At 42.1% G+C, this 20,759-nt stretch overlaps 2 protein-coding genes across 3 annotated transcripts in view; one reads left to right on the plus strand and one right to left on the minus strand.

The window, feature by feature from the left end:
* The window catches only part of LOC306923403 (basic helix-loop-helix ARNT-like protein 1), a 43,340-nt gene extending 29,827 nt beyond the window's left edge, over window positions 1-13,513 (minus strand). Inside the window, exons 1-2 of the mRNA XM_079501465.1 lie at window positions 13,417-13,513; window positions 1,108-1,277 (exon numbers count right to left, since the gene is read on the minus strand). The gene's annotated coding sequence lies outside the window, so the exon portion shown is untranslated. The remainder of the gene's footprint in view (window positions 1-1,107; window positions 1,278-13,416) is intronic.
* The window catches only part of ppfibp2b (PPFIA binding protein 2b), a 156,980-nt gene that overhangs the window by 21,965 nt on the left and 114,256 nt on the right, over window positions 1-20,759 (plus strand). The window contains exon 1 of one of the 2 annotated variants that reach the window (XM_079501460.1): window positions 18,079-18,251. The exons of the other annotated variant lie outside the window; for it this stretch is intronic. The gene's annotated coding sequence lies outside the window, so the exon portion shown is untranslated. Of the gene's footprint in view, window positions 1-18,078; window positions 18,252-20,759 lie in introns of those variants that run through there. 2 annotated transcript variants of the gene reach the window in all.

The following is a 20,759-nucleotide window of genomic DNA, read 5'->3' on the forward strand; positions in this document are numbered from 1 at the left end:
AGTAACGCAAGTGACTCGTGATATTTTCCCAACTGAATTTGACCCAATTTCATGTCGGCCGAACCACTTTCAGAGATGCTGACAAGGAATATAAGACGGTACTGCAGGCTTGCCTGAAGACACTTTGTGTTTGGAGACTATGGATTTGTAGCAAAAGTATTAGGTTAGTTTATCACAGAGGACGGTGGAGCAAGTAGTTAAGTACATATAACACATTCCGAGGGCCACTGTGGTAATGGTTTCAGTGATTGGCAGAGGAGATTGGAGGAGTGGTGTGGAGATTGGGGACACACCTGGGCCTCATTCCTCATTCAACCAGCTAGCATAAAACCCTGAAAAGAACATTGCTCCACTTTCTTCTTTTGCCATCAATCACCCCCATGTGCTGAACCCTTACTTTTTGTTGCAAGCCCTTTTTCCTGTTTGCTGTGTCTGTCTGTACTCTGTAAGTTGTGTTCCATATATCTTTATGCTTTGTGCTTAAGATGGCTTTAATACTGTGTGTTTAAAGTAAAAACAATGGCAGCTTTGAGTTTGTAGGGGTATGGTGCCATTTCTTTTAGTCCCCCGTTTCATGTTTAGTTAGAGGGTTTAGATTATTATTTTTGTTTGGGTTGGTGTAGTTTAGTTATATTCTTTTTTGAGTGGTGCTAGCCACTCTCTGTGTGCATGTGCGTGCGTGCGTGCGTGCACAATGTGACGTCATTTGAGGTTCGGGGGGGCGGGTATCGTCCTAAAGTCGGCTCTTTCTGACTTGCCGAAATCATTTCGGCACCACAGCGGTAAAATAGGAGTATGAATCGGCCCTTACACTTCCTCACACATCAAATTACATATTTTCATTTACACGCCATACATAAACGTTATGACACAACTATGCTTAACCTGTTAGCAACTTACTATTAGTGGGCCCACCAATGGGTGTCACTCGTTGACAAGAACATATTTCTGAAATCTTTCTGCGAGGGACACTGTATAAATTAGCCCTTAGTCTCTGGATGGGGGGAGGGGGGCGGGGTACAAATATGGAACTGTTTGACTGAACTGCCTGTCTGAATTAATCTGCAAAAAGGAATAAAACAAAGTAAAACTAGAAGGTTGAGCTACCTGGCTAGGAAACGGAAACAGGCCCTGTGGTCTGGCCTGGTATCTTTTGGATCAGTCTGACCTGATCCACTGCCGTTTGCTTTCAGGCTGGTTTGATCACGTTCCATCCAGTTTGAACTGTCTTGCCCTGGTAGGATTTGGTCCCAGAGTCACCTGTGCGTTTAGTTTACCTGTAGAGAGGGAAGAGAGAGGACAGATCGGAGAGCAATTAGGACCCTGATGGAAAAGTATGGAGAAGGTGTATTGCCTTTTATGTATACTTCACATTTCTAGGTATGGTAATGACAGTACATTTTTTTTGTAAACAACTTTCTCATTTCATTGTGCTTTTTAAAGGCCTTCTTGTACAACAAAACTATTGGAATTATCCCGAATAGCAATACAAAAGGACTGAAGTGGCTCGGTACATGCGTGGTCATCAGCGAATCAGAAGGTCCTCCGTTCGATACGCCGGTCAGTGGAAGTGACCCTGAGCAAGTCTCTTAACTATACTTCAGCTCTATTTTATTTGGTGTTGTGCTGCAAAAATATCGTGTGACCCGCTGAGCTCGTAATGTTTTTTCTTTGACATCTCACTGAGCACTGAGCCCACTTTCAACCTGCTGTCTAAAATAGACGTCTCTGCTGTTTGCTATTCCTTCAAACCTAACTTTGCCTTCACCCTCCTGAAAGACATTTTCTTGGGGTCTAAGTAAGGTTGCCCAAGTATACGGTCACACTGAACTTTGATTCTGAATTCTGCCCATGCTTTTCAATGGGAATGGAGCAGTTGAGCAGCTTTCCATGTGTTGTGGACACTTTGCATGTATGCGTTGTATGCACCAGGGCGCCTCCAATTGAGAAGATCACACCTGTGTGAAGTGAGCGGTGGAACTACACTGTAATTACTTGCGCAAGCAGAGCACGCAAGTACTGTGGTCGGCTGCGTATGTATGGTATGTATGTATGTAGGCGTGTCCTCGTGGTCCCTTATTGGTTGTTGACGTAACTAAGATAGGTTTCAAGTTGGGAGGGCAGTACTTGCGCGCTCTGCTTGCGCACAAGTAGGCCATTTATGGCCTACTTTGTGTGCATGGCGCAAGTTGGCATCTCGATAGAGTGCATTTCTAGTTGTAATACTATACTAATGTACTGGTACTGTACTCAGTGTGAAGCTCAACAGCAACACTTACAGTAGGCCCAGCCCCAGACTGACATACACTCATGCTGAAAAAGGCTACTTTTTCTTACACTAAAAACTCAGCTTCCCATCATGCAGCTGTGCAGTGTGAAGCTGTGAACCTGTTGGTACCCAAAACAGACATAGGGACACATGTTAGAGATGGTGTGCCCACTGCTCAAAAAGTCTATTTGAAGCAGAAAAATGCTTGAGACAGTTGCTGCTTCCCCCTCTCTCCAAGACGTCGAAGATGGACCGTCCTGGCAATGTCAAGACAGAAGGCGCTCTGTTTTTTTTTTGGCTGCTCTGGCTGCACAAAACATGTGGCCGTGCACAACCTGAGTTTCTCAGCCTGCAGCCATAGTTTGGTGTGACCGTACCCTAAATAGGGATCCCCTCGTAATTCTGACGGCGCATTAGTCCAACAACGTGGCTTTGCGTGCAGTCAGGGTTAGGGACAGGGTAATAATGGGGCAAGTCGGACCAACGCTGGAATAATGCACCATTGGAATAATGACGCTGACATAAAATAGCCTTCCTGGCCTGGGCGGCTGGGCGGCTGGCTGGTAATTCAGCCTGAGAGCGTGTTGCAGGTTCGAGTCCCAATCCCGATGACCTTTGTCACCCCCCCATCTCTCTCTCTCTCCATTTCCTGTCAGTCTACTGTTCATCTATCAAGCCCCCCCAAAATATGTAAAAAAAAAAGATTTGCGCCAAGACATAAAAATAAAGCTTCATGTACAATACCTGTACTGTAATTGGTTTGTTTTTGTTTAGAAGGTGGTGAACAAATTGTAGCTTTAAGTTATATATTCAACGAGGTCATAAATAATGACCTATTTGACAGAGCATGGTCTACTCTGGACTATGTGCATGACAACAATGTAATTATTTCACTCAACAACGTGTTACAACATCCTCATGTCTTCTGCTTTCACTTTTTTACTTTGTTTTTCTTTTATGTCACTTATTGTTTTGTTTTTTTACATGCTCTTGTTCAGCACTTTGGTTTGTCTTGGGTCAATGTAAATGTGCTATACAAAATTACAAATAGATTTGATTTGATGTCCTTTCATTCAGAGGCAGGCAAGGCTGCCATGAATTTATGCATGTGAGAAAGGTTTTAATAGGATTGTAAAAGTTCAACTATTCCCTTCCAGCTTGTAAAACAAATAAAGAAATACCTTGCAACTATTTGTTTTTATCTAGTAGAAGAGGCTGAACAACTGATCACTGCAATATATTTTCACAGTCATTATTTGGCCGATGCTACCATCATCCAGCATCCCTCTTTCGGAAACATCTTATTATTCTTTTTCTTGTAGATGATAGAGCTACGTAATTGTCAAGTGATTTAACCTTCTGATAATTGTTTTACTTTAATTAACTGAGTAGGGTTAAAGCACCCTTGGTTTCCTACTTAAGTGCTGACATTTTCACCATTGAGCTAATAGAGCTGGCCTGCTTGCGCAGGGGATAAATTTAATCTTGACCATCAGGACAAAGTTTGTGTCATATCCTGTGTCTAGGTGAGACACAGGATGAGACCTTTGATACGATCTACGTGTCTCAATAAAAGTGGCCAGGGAGACCAAATATAACCACCCCAATTGTACTGTATAAGTCATACAGATTGGACAAAATTAATACATTTTATTTATATATGGTTACGGGGCTTGACATTAACTCATTGAAGGCCAGATTTGACTGCTTTTTCACTTATTTTTAAAGGGGCTTAAATTGATAACATTATAATCATGACTTAAGACAAATCTTACAACTCTCGTTGTAAAAAAATGTGATAAGCAATTTTGCTGCAGGGATCCCCTGGAACCTCCCCAAGGACCCCTAAGGGTCCCCAGACCCCATTTGAGAACCTCTGGCCTACGGTGTCAGTACACCCAGAAACTGAGAACCATTAAAAACATTTTTTTTCCCATGCCAATGAATGACCTGCTTTTAACATACCATAATGAGAGCTCGGTTTCCCAAATGCCAATTGTCATTAACACTTTAATAAAGACACTGCCTGACAGGTATCCAAACCTTGTTAAAACAGGTACCAAACAGTGGCGGATACAGAAGATGCCTATGACTGCGCCTCGAATAATCTCCCTGCAGTGTGTTTTTTAGATATTATAATGGCCGGTGGATGACGTCAATATGACAATTGAGCATTTGAGACGAATAACCAATTTATTCTGACCCCTCCTCCGGAAAGGACTTTTTGTCCTGACCACTTATCCATGATTTATACATTATGGATCATTAGTATATGGACTATGGACTAATGGTTATTCGTCTTGCCACTGTCTCTGATTGTCTTTAATTCAAAGCAATTACCTCAATATAGAAAGTGAAGAAGTTGAAGTATAGAAAGTAGACAAAAGTACAGAGATGGCCATGGAAATGGTAACCATTATACACGTGACTATTAAAGTAATTTTGTGAATTACAAATTGCTCCATTTACGCCTCTCAGCTTTGTAGTTTGTACAAAGGGTTGAGGAAACCGTAACATGCTTCTTTCAAAACCACTTCACGAGTTCACGTTGCTTGAAAAAAAGTGTTTTAATCCATTTTGACCTGAGATCAGATTCTGAAAATGTCCTCTACATCCTGACAGTTTTCTGAAAAAGCTATGTTTCTATGTCAGTCGTTCTTCGATTTTTCAAAAATAGCAGACCTACAAGCTCGTAGCGCGCCACTCGGTGGCGCGCTATGAGCTTGTAGATCTGCTATTTTTCAATAGCTAAAGCATAACATAATGCTAACACCAAAAGGGGTTCCCGCCCAAATTGGGTTAAAACACAGCTTTAAGAACAGTGTGTTCTTTTCTTCGTTGTGTCTACTGGACTAGTATGCATTTAGTATTTATGGTAATATTATTGACCACTCATTTTGTATGTCCGTGGCAAACATTTTGTTTGAGGTAAATGTCCATCACAAGCCTGCATGTTGATGAGTTGACCCCTTCTCCGGACAAGTGACTTGTGTGCCTGGACAAGTGAATGGGAAATGTACTTGTCCGAAGGACTGTTGCCTCAAAAAGTTAATGTCAAGCCCTGGGATACATAGTGAGGCTTTAAGGGAGAGCTGAGAAGACCATTGCTTTTATTAAATTAAATCAAGTTTTCATTGCTCAAAGAGTTTTTCAGAGTGAATGGCTGATTGTTTCCCTCATTAAATAATGCCTGAGGAAGGTCCCTAGTGACCGAAACGTTGCTTCATTAAATAAGACAATACTCTTGTGCCGAGCAGATACACAGTGTGCGGGTGTACCTTATTGCTTTCATTGATGTCCACTGCCCTACGCACCTGTGCATACGCCTGATTGCTAGGTGTGCGATAGTTTTCTCCTACAGTCATTAAATAAGTGACAGGTTGGTAACACAGCATGTGGCCATGCATCAAGTCATATCCAATAAAGAGTGTGTTCTACTACTTTTGTCAGTCATAATGGGTCAATAAATTACACACCGCACCAATGATTCACCATGCAACTCCTTGCAATAAAACGGTTGCGAGTAGTTTCATGTAGTTGCATGAAATCATTGTCCCCAATGGCAGTTGCAATGTCCTTAAAACTGTTCCGTTGCAAGGAGATGCATTGGTGCGGTTTGGGCCTTAAGGCTAAAAACAGGATTTATTCTTGATCATTTTAGGTTTTCATTTGATTTTATTCAAACAAAAGCTTATTTCCCGTCAGTGTGTGTGTTGGTTGGTTGGTTGGTCACCCCAGGCAAGCCCCCATATATGTCATCAATGTCATCAATATTGGCCATGCAGCAACTCTACATCTGACCTCAAACCTCAAACCCTTAGATCTCCATATATGGATATATGACAGAACCTGTTCTGACATTCCATATGTTGATCCTTCCCCATCCATCCTTCCTCTTCGATGTCTCCCTTTTGACTTATACCTGTCCATTCAAACTCTAGACGGGCCTGCCCCAAAGTTATTAGTACAGCCGCGCCCGACTAGAGTTCTCAACAGGCCCGAAAATGAAGGCCCGGTCCTACTGGGCCCTCATCAAATCCTGTACACTCAAGAGAATGTCCCCGCTACCACCCTTAGATCTCCATATATGTACAGTAGGCTACTGTATGGAGCTGACCTGTTCTGACATTCCATATGTTGATCTGACCTCATACCTCAAACCCTGTACACTCAAGACATACATGCTCCTTATATGGCCAGTACAGAATTCATTCCATGTTGATCTGATCCCCCATGCCAAAGCGCCAGCGCTCGCCCAGCAGTCTGCTGTCAACGAGGCGTTTGCATGGCATGCACGTGACCTCGCCCTTGGTCGCTTCTCGCCCTCAGTCATGACCCACACTTCATGACCATATAGGTGAGAGTAGGAACAAAGATTGCTCGGTAGACAGAGAGCTTTGCCTTCTGGCTCGGCTCTCTTTTCGTCACAACAGTGCGGTATACAGCGACTACAATACCACCACCCCTGCCGCTCCGATTCTCCGGCTGATCTTCTCCGTCCTCTCCTCACTCGTGAACAAGACACAGAGATAGTTAAACTCCTTCACCTGGGTCTCATTCTATACACATTCCTGCATGGCATACATTTCAAAAATGTGTTTTCAGTGTCATCTGACTATGCTGTAACATGCAGCATGTCACATACAGTATGACCCCCTTTCAATTTACAATTTACAATTTAGGCATTTAGCAGACGCTCTTAATCCAGAGCGACTTACATTAGGCAAGAACAAAAGTATGGGAATACATCACATATATAAAATGCATTTATCAAGAAACATGCGTAAGCTAAGAACGTAACTAGAACATATCTATATAATGACACTATACATATTAAATATACATATATACTATACTATGCTATACATATGTACTATGATGTGCTATGACTACATACAATGCAATTATTGTGCTGTCTACATGACATGCTATAAGTCTGTTTCAAATGCTATCTAAGTCTAAAAAGTGCTATCTAAGGGGGTAGGATAAGTGCTATGGGCCATGATGGAGTCTGAAAAGGTGGGTCTTCAGACTACGGCGGAAGATTGGGAGTGATGCTGCAGTTCTGATTGCAACGGGGAGTGCATTCCACAGTTTTGGGGCCAGAAGGGAGAAGAGTTTGGGACGTGTGGAGCGTTGTCCACACGTTGTCCACACGTCCCAAACTCTCCTTTCCACCAAAGGACTACCCCCTTTCCACCTCCAAGAACTATACCGGTTCCCATTGGGAACCGGTATAGTTCTTTTTGGTTCTCAGTCCATGAGCCAGAGCTCCAAAATTGGTGGAAAAAACTAGACCTATATTAAATTGTTTATTGGATAAATACAAGTAGGAGATGGAGCTCAATAACCTAGCCTTAAACGTAAGCCTTCCTGGGGAAATGAAAGGCATTCCGGAGCCAGAAACTCCTTTTGAATCACTGAATCTTTCAAAGGAGTTCTCCCTATAGGATTCCATAAAATACAATATTTGAGGTGGGTTAACGTTTGATCTGTAATGAGAAACCCGGACGGACAGACAGGCGTGTTGACAAATCCTACATTCATTGTGAAGAATTGGGTTGCGGAGCAGTAGGTTAGGAAAGGCTCAGCAAACTGTTTTACTGGGACAAAGCTCTGGGCTAGAAGGGGAAAACACAGTGTCATGACTAAACACTGAATGGACCTGGTGCAAGGGAGGAGGAAACTGGGTCAGGCAGTCTCTCTGGTGTCACACCAGCCAGGCTCATTTCCATCCGCCACCATGCAGGGCTAGTCTACTTCTACTATCGTCACTTAGCGAGCAATCAACCAGACAATTAGCAGCAATATACACTTATAGGGCTCCTGGCTGTCACGATTACAAATTTAAGTTGACTATTAATTGTCATGCAAATAATTGCGATTAACGACTTAATTGTGTTTTTTTTTGCATTGATCATTGGAAGGTTACAATTTGTATTTCTGTTTGCCTTTTAGGTTTCGTAATCAAAAATTGCACAGGGCAGATATGACAATTAACTTAAATATACAAAGAAATCACTGACTTTTTTTAAAATATTTTTTCTTAATGTACAAAATAGCGGAAATAGTTGATCTACAAGCTTATAAAAACAACACATGTTGTAAGCTTGTAGATGTGCTATTTTTGACGGAGCAGAGACGACAGACTGCTCCCCAAGTAGAGCAACGATGGCCGTCTGCTCCCGAGACTACGCCCCCACCCTAACCTTGGGTTCCTCACCCCGTTCCACATTCATCTCATCACGTTTCAATAAACCGTTAAGCGTAAGTAGAGGTGTAGTCTCTTACTATAGTGAATTCGACTTCCGTCACTCAGTCAGCAATCAACCAGACAATTTGCAGCAACATACTCCTCTTCATTGCTTTGTATTTTACGCCCACTCAGTATGTCAGTAGCCAGCCATCTCTCTACCAGCTGGCTTATCGGGTTGGCCAGTGATCCAATCAATGAAGTAGGCATATGCATTCAGCAAGTTCAACCACCCACTTAGTCTTCCACAACATCACAAACAACTCGTACTCGGACAGTAGGCAGTCATATAATCGGTCATTCTGTGAATCATTTAATACAACCACCCAGTGAGTTAATCAATAAAATATCAAATAGGCTCATTAGAAATCATCACTTGGTCAATGGACTGGGAGACAAGGAAACTCATTACATTCCTCTCTCACACCCACAATGTTAATTCACCCATTGGCTCATGTCCGTTGTCATTCCTCATCAGGGAAACGTCCCATTACGATGTCGGCGTCACCGTTCTGGCATTTCAAGTTCATTGTTAAAGCAAGGGCACAGCTCATCAAGGCTAAACAAAACGTAACTAATAAATCAACCGACCCTCATAGATCAAGATCTTGGAAACACTGGACCCCTGCCTGCCACCTTGACTCCCTCCCTGGCAATGACATCATCGCAGTCACTGTTGCCAAAGGGCCTCCCTGTGAGAGCTGTGGACCTTTTCACAGAGCACCATTGTTGATGTTGGTGCTTCTTAGTGAACTTGAAGCAAGAGGATCATTATCATAGGCTAGTAATTATGCCAAGTGGTTATAACATAGCCATTACTTGAATTAAAGACCACATACAATGGAAAATTGCTTAAATTCTACCCTAAGAATAAGATCCAAGCATACATGACCAAAACTAAAATCAGGCCTGTAAAGAAATATTCACTCTAGTCTATACAAAACAAATTTCCCCTTCTTCCCTGTAAATACTCTGCAGAGGGTAATTGATTCAAGCTGGACTTCATATTCTGTAGCCTGCACTTAATATAATTAAGGGACCAAGCAGTCCCGAAGGTACTTGGTCCCTTATTGTTTTTGTCTGTTTGTTTTCCTTCTTCCGCCAAAAATGGCAGTTCTGGCTGAACCGTGCAGGAATATGGTAGAGGGCCATGCAAAACGGTGAGGATGCGAAGCCCACGACCATTGGCCAAAGGGTGGCGCTATAGCACTCAATTGAAAATGCAAACTTTGACCACTCATAGCTCATGAACCGTTTGACCGTCGGCAATACAACTTTGATACACATATGCGTCTCCTCATGCCAAACAAGTAACGTGTTCTTATTTTTGACCTCTGACCCTTAAATCACCCGCCATTTTGAATTATATGAAAAACAGTTAAAATCTATCTCCTCCCAGGATCTTTGATCAAAATGCACGAAAACTTCTACACGTGAACTTTGGACCTATACGGACAAAAAAAAGTACATTATTTTTTAAGTGAAAAATGAAGTTTTTATGAGCCAATGAAAATTGCTGTATTGTGAAAATTATTCTTCTGCCCCTAATACATGCAGCGTCATATGCTTTTGAAACTTTACAGTATATATGGTAGAGGGTCATGCCAAATAGCACTGAAACCAGTCTTACTCCAATTGGCCAAAGGGGGGCGCTATAGCAAAAAATGAAACCTTTGAACAGACATAACTCATGCCTCGTTTGGCCAAAAGTCATGGCACTTTTTTTTTTTTTTTTTTTTTAATGTTTTTTTTGCGGCTTTCGCCATTATTTGATATTTTTTATAGAGGGACAGACAGTAGGCTGACAGGAAATGAGGGAGAGAGATGGGGGAGTGACATGCGGTAAAGGCCGTCGGGATCGGGAGTCGAACCCACGGCACACTGCCAGGCTCGAGCTACCGGTCTGGGTGCCTGGACCGCTGAGCCACGGCCCAGGCCGTCATGGCACTTGTTTCCACATGTTCCTTGACTCATGGGGAACACATCTGTGACTTTGACCAGTAAGCTCCCCCCTCAGATTTTCCGCCCTTTTGATCAGGTATAAGCAAAAATGCTTATACCTGATTTTCTGCCTGGATTTTTTAGCAATTTGTGTCAAACGTTCTACACACAATCTATGAACCATTATCTGAAATCCCAGTTGAGGAGAAGTTTGTACCTGAAAACATGAACAGGGAACACACTGTAGCAATGGACAATGATCCCAAAAACCAGGACACACATAATTGTTATCAAAAACACTGAATGACTTTGCCTTTTGCTGTTTACAATGTAATAAGTGATTGTGTCCAGATAGCTCAGTCATTAGAGCTCTTGCCTTTGGAACACAAGGTCATGGGTTCAAGTCTGGGCACCGCCAACTCAGCATATGAGTCTTCAAGAACCCTTCCCCCCACAATTAAAACCGACCCGTCACAATGACATGGTCTTCCATGTTTCTATTGCTTATTGTGCATATTGTTCTTATTGCTTATTGCCTTCCGGCTTGGTCCCGCCTTATCGCTACTTGCAGCTATATTATTTGACTTATATTCATTAAGATGCTCAAGGTGCTGTGCTGGAAGCTATAGCTAACATACTGTACACTGTTTCGTGAAGGTAATCCAATAAAGGGCAATTGGAGAACAGACATTTTTGTTGTGTTTACCATTGTGTTTACCATTAGTAGTAAATGGTGATTATGGAATTGCGATGGTGACAACGCCAACCAATTCCAGTTAAATTACTAGTAGTGGTACAACTTACATACATTAAATATTATAATACTTTATAGGCAACACCAACACACAGATGCTGATTTCGTTCATCAAAGACTTTGACAAACAGTTTGTTTTGTTCACTATCTTATGTTCTCTATAGGCCATCAACAACCAAACTCACAATAATTTCACATGAAGTGCCATCAATCCTGCAGCATTCTAGACATCCAACACTAAACTAGTATCCTTGAAGTTTATTTCATTTATATCCTGCATCACCAAGAATATGGTGGTGCAATCACCATATTCTTGGTGGTGCAATCTCACTGTAAAATATATAATGGAGCAGAGATTGACAACCAACTGAAATATTCATAATAATCTGCATCAATTAACCTTATAGTTTGGGTCAACTGTTCTCTTACACCACATCTATCTATGCCACGTCTGTGTGTAGGTGTGTACGTCTGTAATCCTGCACGTAACTCGAGAACCGTTTGCCCCACCAACTTCAAATTTGACACACGTTCCACACCGCCACAGGGAGTGCTATGCTCGGTGTGCAATCTCCTGAACTGTACTATTTAAATATATGCTGTTTAAATTGAAACAAATGTTGAACGTTACCTGCTAATGTACCTTGGTGAGACATTTTACATTTTGGCAGCCAAACAAGCAATACCTTCGTCTTATCATATCTCCAGATTCCCAACAACACGTTTTATCAGCACTGGCTTCGTGGCAAGTGACTAATACATGCTGATAAGCACTAGTGCTGTAGTTGGGTACTATGGGGTTAACAACAATAACAACAATAGCTCAAGTCTTGCGTTAAAATGAATATATTTCTTAGTGTGGAAAAAGGCCGTTTTCCCACACTGTTTAAGAATAATCTGATGTTAAAAGTAAATACATTTATTTTTGTTTAAAATAAAAACGCATGCTGTGCTTGTTCTAGAACTATGAAGAGATAAAACATTTCACATAATAACAAAAACTAACCAATAGTCTAACTATAGGTTAACTGTTTGCAATTAAGCATAATGTAAACAAACCTACAGTAGCCTAGACTACACTAAACGGATACTGACTTCTGACTTGGTTGTTGGGTGAATGTGTCCACATTCTGTCAAAAATGATGCCACATTATTATCACTGTATGACAAGATTGTAAGTGACTGATGATGTTACATGTATGATCATTTACAATGATATATTACACTTCATAGCATGATGATGGCTATACTGTACGACATCGTTTATACATTGTTTTGAATAAATTATGATCATACGAGACAATACTGTATTGGGCTGTGACACAATGTACTTACTATACAGTACGACACATTGCTGCGTACTCTATTGACACACACACACACACACACACACACACACACACACACACACACACACAGACACACACACACACACACACACACACACACACACACACACACACACACACACACACACACAACCATGGGCTAAAAACACTAGCTGTTCTTCAGTTCTGCATGTTGCATTACACATGCAATTATTGCAATACATTACAAGAATTGCTCTTATAAACACTGAAAGCTCGAACCGGTTTGTTGTTTCTCGTGTACGAGCCGGGGATGAGGTGGTGGATGTTGTTGTTGTTGTCTTGTCTGATAGAGAGATCGTGTGCCACTGCCAGCCATCCCATCCAGGCCTGTTTACAACATAGCCCACAGTGCTGGCATTGGTAATAATGGTAACAAGCCATCCTCCTGCTCAACTGGACGTTATTCGTTCGAGCCGAGGCGAGCCCACATAATGCACGCGCGTCCTTCCACATGCACTGCACACTCTTGTGTAATACACATCGCTACTACAGCTACAGTCCCGAATGTGGTCGTTTTAAAGACACCTTTTACCCGTGGTGGGACACAATTTAGCGCAGTTATTGCTCAGGTTTAGTAGTTTAGCCTTTTGCCTGCTATATAACGCAAGCTGTCAAGAAAATGGACTTGGCCAGCTCTCGCTAAATGTCCCTCCTCCTTGCTCTAGAAAACCACACTGACATGACCACAGCAGCACAGCACAGGCACGGGGAAAACATCGACGCTCCCCCGACCCACCGTGGACCAATTCTATATGATCTAACGGAGTCAACCATATCTGCGTTAAACCAGCATAATGGATATAAGGCATTGTGTTCGTTCTATACTCACGGTTGATGGGGTCTATCGCCTCTATCCATTGAACCTCGTTGTGGGGTAGAAATGTAATGTAATAGCAACCACACAAACGTGTCATAAACGCTTTTCAATCGGTGACCCAGTTTCTCTTCATCGTCATGCCTGTCGCACCACTAACCTAGTTTTTCGGCCAATGGCGCTCGGGGAAGAGACGTAGGCGCGTCCCTGGCCAATCGGAAAGCGGTTCGGCAAGGAGAATTGTGACAGGCGCACGCGTCGGCCAACGAGAACCAGGGTGGAACAGGAATGCAAAGGCTAATTGTGCGTTGGTGTGTGTCACTGGGGCGTGTGTGTGACGTGTTTATGTATTATGTGTGTATGCGGGTGCCCCCCAACCACCCCCCCCCTCCCGCCCCGCGCGTGTTAGAACAGTGCACATGACTTTGTAGGCCATCAGGATTATGGCCCTTGGCCTATAGCTTAAAGTCTCTAACCATCCAATTGAGTTGGAACTTGGACTTCTACTGACCCTTGGTCTAATAGCTTTATACAATAATGGGGAAAATGTGTGAAAAGTATAGTTTTAGATCTTTTTCAGATTTAAAGGATTTTTTGAGGGAGTTAAGTCCTGTTGAAAGTATATACAGACATGCAGACAGACAGACACAGGAGTACAAGCGTGATGCACAGAACATGACATCAGACACGTACACATCAGGATTCAGGAGTAGGCCCATTCTGCACCATTATATGCAGGTGCATATAATAAATATCCGAATAGGATAGCTGGGCACCAAGGAAGAGCGGGCACCGCAATGTTAAATTGGCATTTTTTTCTCAAATGTTAAAAAATCTAATATTTGGAAAATATTAAACTAGGCAATATATAAAGTAAAGTATACATGATTAGAGCATATAGGCTGCTTAAAACGTCCGACAATATAAATCTCTAATATTTCTATACAATTGCTACGAATTTCTACAAAATCTGCATATTCAGTCATTTTGGGGCATATACACTTGCCCCAAAATTAGCAATGTGTGGCAGCTAAAAATTCTCACCACTAGCTTTCTTCACAGATGTGTTCATAAAGGTGTCTACAATCACATAATTGTTCCAACTGAACTCATGGGAAGCTTTGTGACAGCTGCTGAAAGATGCGGTAGGCTACCATTATCAACCAATATAAGGCTAAAATTTCCAAATTTCATTATAGAGGGTATGCGCATGCTTAAAGTGAATGGCACATCGAGTGGCAAATCGAGTGGCAAAGCAACATGCAAAGTGAGTTTAACATTGTTTAACGTTGTTTAATGCAATCAGATAGGACTTTTCTGTTTGGATGCAGGGGTTGTCAAGGCCAGAAAGTAGTTTTTTTTGCCACTCAGTAGACATTGCTGCATAACTTCCGGGTTTGATGATGATGTCACACGCATACCTCTATACTTTATGTAGCATGTGACGTGTCAAACTAGGGGGTTTTCATGATTCTGAATCCATTGCAAGCATTAGTATTGCACAAAAAACACTCATTCGCCTAAAAATGCCCATAGCCATCATCACAAATGTGATGAGGTCAGCACATTTGGACACATCAGGGCAAGTGGCTATGGCCGAATTTAGCCCAAGGAGTATTTTCGTGTAAAACTAATGCTTGGAATGGATTCAGCATCATGAAAACCCCCTAGTTGACATGTCACATGCTACTTACAGCATAATGAAATGTTGCCTTATATTGGTTGTTAATGGTACCCCAACGTTCAGCAGCTGTCACAAAGTTTCCAAAGGGAGTTGGGTTGGAACACATTTATATGTTATAATAGACACCTTATGAACACATTTGTGAAGAAAGCTAGTGGTAAGCATTTTTTTTGCAGATTTGCCACTAGAAGGATAAATTAAGTCTGATATGTAACATGCATGTTTAGCCTACTTTACATTGATTAGTAATGATTAGCCTACATAATTTAGATTTTATGTAGAGACACATGTAGACATATAGGCCTACTCATAATTAACTGTACAGATATTCTAATGGATATCTTATGATCCTTGATTGATGACTATTGCTATGAAGGCTATGTATTACCATGTGTTGTTCTTGCTTACTGTAAATCGCATAAATTATTTGTAAATTGTAATTAGGCCTACTTAAGACCATTTTCTAATATTTTACTTTCAACATTTTGTACAAAATAGGTGCCCACACGCGTCAGTCCCTACTCTCTATAGTGCCCACCCCCCTATGCTGTATCCTCAGAATGTACAGAATGTACTCTGTGACCTTTTACCGTCAAGAGACTAAGAGAGCCGCCCGCCTGGCGCCGCTTCGATTTTGCTGCGCATATATTCGTGCTGTTGCGGTACTGGTGCTTAGAGTGGCCAAAAAGCAAGACTCGCTCGCTGATTGATTGATTTATTTATTAACAGTTTGCAGAATTACAGTACATTTCAAGTACAACTCAATACTGTAGGCTAGTCTGTACACCCCCCCCTCCCAACAAGACACAAAACATTCACGTACCATATCAGAATCATTATAGAAATTAAAGGGACATACTGATGATTCTGTTCAAAATAGATCATTCTGATATTATATTTAATTGTATTTAGGTGTGTGACTGTGAGTGTATACGCTGGTGAAATAATCAAATAATCAGTAGTATTATAAGTATTTATTTCCTCGTATATTTGGTACATTTTCTTTTCTCAAGTTTAGAACAGGTTCTCAACCTGTGGACAGTAGATCAGGAGTGGACCCCCAGGGGTCCCCGGGCGAGTTTTTTTTTGGGGGGGGTGGTCCACGGATACCGTCCACTTTGCACCTTTATTTATATAGCACATTTAAAAACAACACCGTTGTACCAAAAGTGCTTTACAGTAAAACAAGCTTCATTAAAAAAACATCAAACAACATGCACAGTGTCACATTAAACATCAAAACATCTCATACTGTGCTTGGAAATGCCAAGGTCCCTACACACCATGCGCGATATTCGGATTTTTAGCGGCGTTTCTCCATCGGTTTTCCGAAAAACGCGCCCAGTGTGCAACCACCTTAATTAAAGGTAAGTCTTGAGGCGTGAAGTGACAATAAGCACACTTAAGAACTAATACTGCAAAAAAGAAAAAGAAAAAAGAGTAAGGAAATTTAATTTACTGCGTCGACGTGTGTATGCGCGTGGCCGCGCGCACATCACATGACAACTCTTGCATTAAAAAACTAGCTTCACTCACATGTCATGTTCTGACAGCCCCCCGAACCCACCTCACCCCTGCCCACTTCGACAGGCTGGAATGGCTTAGGGTCGACGACAGAGTACAGCATCTTGCAATGGGTCTGGTCCACAAGATTCGATACACCACCAAGATACCCATGTACCTGTCTAGATACTTCCTTAATGTTAACGAAGTCCACACCCACAACACCAGAGGGAGTGCAACGAACCATGTACAACCCAGATTCGGCACAAACAAGGGACTAAATTCTTTTCGCTCCTATGCCACCAAAATGTGGAACGCCCTACCAACTGTCATTAAGACATGCGAATCCCTTGACTCCTTCAAAACCACTCTCAAAGGGCACCTACGGATGGCTGCAATTCGAAACTGGCCCCCGTAAAATCTGAATCCCCCCCCCGCCCCCCCCCCCTTCTTTCCCCTCACTGTATATATTTCTTTTCCCTTTTTACCTCCTTTTTGATGAATTCCTTTTTGATGAATTCCTGTTCTGTCTATAGAAGTGTCTATTTGTACGTCTCTAAATGTTTTGATGATTTGAACATGGTGGACCCTGTTGGAAACAAGTGTAATGCTTAATTGGGTCGTCCACTCACAGTTAACAGCCTTTGTATTGAGTTTGTGCTTGAAATGTACTGTAATTCTGCAAACTGTTAATACATTCTTCAATCAATCAATCAATGATGTGTGAACGAACGGTGAACCAAAGACTAGTGCGCTACATTTGTTCTGTCACTGGGTGGCAATGTTGTGTCGTCTTAAAAACCTGGAGCTATAGGCTGTGTGCGGACTTCTCCTTTTCCTTTTGTCCAGCACCAACGAGGGACTGGACGTGCGCAAGGCGCAAGCCACCTGTTTTTTTAAACGTCTTAAAAACCTCCCAGCTGTTTAAGTGCATAATATGCATATTTATTTATTTAATAGCCAGATTCGATTACTCACAATCACAAAGTTGCCCCAATAAAATATCCAATTTAAGTAAGTAGGCCTAATTAAGTAGGCTATACTTACTTATAACAAGTAGGCAAGTATAATAATAATAATAATAATAACAATAAACCATAAATAAATAAAAATAGATTATATGAGAAGATAATCTGTGGTTGCTGGCCTTGGGGATTGGGGAACATAAAACGATATGGAGCAGAGCTCCATTTCCATTAGTAGGCGCTAGGTCTACAAAAAAGTATTCAGAAAGTTTTAGATAACACTGAAATTATCTTTTGATGTAAATGCGATTTCCATACAGAGCTATGACGAGTCGACCCCGCAATAATCAGCATGCATTTGCAAGTTTATAGGCTACCCGCTACCGACTACCGTATGCTGTGTCAGTTGTGCACGCCCACAGAAGTAGGCGCAGGTGCCTGTTGAGAGAAAGCCATAGGACGGAGAAAGCGCGCAGAAGAGAAGAACGCGGAGTAGACGCGACGCGTTGGAGTCCAAAACCCACAGACAAACGTCAAGGAGACGCTGCTCTTTCTCTCTTTTGCTCGAGCGCTGTACAGTACAACTGTATGAATGCACAACAGGACAGACAACAACAACAAGTTACATTATCTGCCTCCAGCAAGCTGAATGAAGGATTTGGTGCTGGGATAATAACTCTCCAGAGGACTTGGATATCGTAAGTATGAACATGACTAGCTTGTTATTCTTGAGCGACGAAAAGTTTGTCTGCACATGCGAGTTGAGAATTTTAATGAATCATAGCGTACCCACCGAATTATTTTACCATGCCGTTTTACATATTGCCAGTAAAGTGTCAGTTAGATGTGGTGTCGTTGAACTGAAACAGAAAGTCATTGTCATACCAATTAATTTGCATATTCTACAGGTGCGCAGGGACCATAACAGATGAGATGAGCAGCTAGCTTACCTGTAATTTTCTGAATACCAACCTGTCTGAACTTGATTTAACGAAACAACAAAGTTGTACACCGTCCTAAAGCATGCCCATAACTTGCGCAGCCAGCTACTCCAGGACAGGTTGTTTATGTTTACTGGTGTAGTAGGCTATCGTATAGCTCCTTTCGGAACCCTACGTTAAAGTTTCTGACATTTTGATGACTTTATGTAGGGTTCCTTCTCACCGGATTCAAGCGACGTGGGACGCAATCTGACTTACCCTGACTTAGCCCTGTGCTGCGGTGTGGGTGTCACGCTGACATATTCCAAACGAAGCATATGGACGCTATAGGATACAACGAACCCTCTCACCCCCCCCCGAACGGCACAGAAGCCGTTAAGTATTTTTAATGTTTGTACGACCGTTTTGCCAGCTCTGAAATTCTCTCTTCGGTCCCTCCTTGTTGACATCTCGGTTGGCTAGCTGCGCCTACGAGGCGCGTAGGGAGGCGCTGCTAGCCAACCGAGATGCCGAGAGGCGGTACAATGGGATGTCAACAAGAGAGAATTTCAGAGCTGCCAAAACGGTCATACAAACATTAAAAATACTTAACGGCTTCTGTGCCGTTCGGGGGGGGGTGAGAGGGTTCGTTGTATCCTATAGCGTCCATATGCTTCGTTTGGAATATGTCAGCGTGACACCCACACCGCAGCACAGGGCTAAGTCAGGGTAAGTCAGATTGCGTCCCACGTCGCTTGAATCCGGTGAGACCGGACCCTACGTGGTAGGTCCAAAGGAGCTCAACCCGGGGGGTCCGGAGACGGGCTAGCTATCGTATAGACTGCGCACTTCTACTATTGTTTTTTTTATTCAGAATAACGAAAATTGTCTTGCATCATTCATGGACATGAATTGAACACAGTAGGATAATAGATGTGATTGCGTGACTCTCATCTTCTCTCCAGTTGTTGTTGTTATGTCAGCATGGTGCTGATAAACGTTGTAAAGCATCACTGAGCAAGCTGTGTTATTGCAAACCATCAATTTAAATTCTGACTGTTGGGGAGGGGGGAGGCTGCTGATGCTAATATCACTGCTGATGCTCATGTGTCTCACATCATTTGAATCATTTCATTCATTTTGTTCAAGAATAACACACACACACACACACACACACACACACACACACACACAAACATGAAAGGGCTGTGAATATGGGGTAAGTCTTTGTGGCTGCCGACTGAATTAAGGAACTCGGCCTGCCTTCAGATACAATGCGCTGAAGCCTCATCAATAGCTAATGTCGTCAAAAAGACACGACTGGAAAACATATCGAAATGAAAGTAGTTGCTGAACAATATTCTAAGGGATAAGGATAAGGACGATAGAGTTGGATTTGGAAAGTTGGTAAACACACACACACACACACACACACACACACACACACACACACACACACACACACACACACACACACTTTGAATTTGATTTAATCTATCCCTTAAGAAATGGTGTTTTTGTCTTCAGCCATATCAGTTCAGATGATAAATCTGTTTGAATGTTCCCTATAACAACATGGTAGTCATATAGGCTATGGTAATCTCCTGATTTTTGAAAGAGAAACGGGGAAGGATATGCAAGAGGAAGGCAGAAGAATAAGAGGGAGAGGGCGCAGGAAAGCCCAGAGCACAGAATAAAAAAGATTTACTATTAGTGTACAAGCAGAACCTTAATCCTCTGCTTGCTAACGGGGAGAGAGAGAGAGAGAGAAGAGACCAGAGCGGACGGAATGATTAGGAATGGAAGCATGCTGACTGAGTGAGATGACTGAAGTTTATTAAATATTGTTTGATATTACTTGTTATATTATTTAAGAGAAAGGGAGGAGAGGAAAAGAAAAATGTCAAAGTGGGATCTGGGTACTTGGGAAGTAATGTATTACTTCGAAGTATATATACAAAAATAATAGTCATAGAGGGGGGGAAGGGAAAGAAAGAGAAACCTACACAGATTCTCACTGCTGCTATATGTTTTTATGTTTTCTATCTAATTGTCCTGCAGAACTACAATGTACCGGTAGGCTAATTGAGTTAACACTCAGGACTGTATTCTGGGAAGTACAGAGAGATGCTGAGACTGTAGCTGTAGAAAGAATGAAGGGATGCTTGTGGAAATATCACATTAGGAGAGTGAGAGACAAAGGACAAGTTTGCAGGGTCAACTCATGTGCAATTTACTGTTTGCTGAGAGAGAGATGGAGTATACTGTAAGTCCAACTCTGACTAT

This window comes from Electrona antarctica (assembly GCF_951216825.1).
Source record: "Electrona antarctica genome assembly, chromosome: 5".
NCBI classification, from domain to species: domain Eukaryota; kingdom Metazoa; phylum Chordata; class Actinopteri; order Myctophiformes; family Myctophidae; genus Electrona; species Electrona antarctica.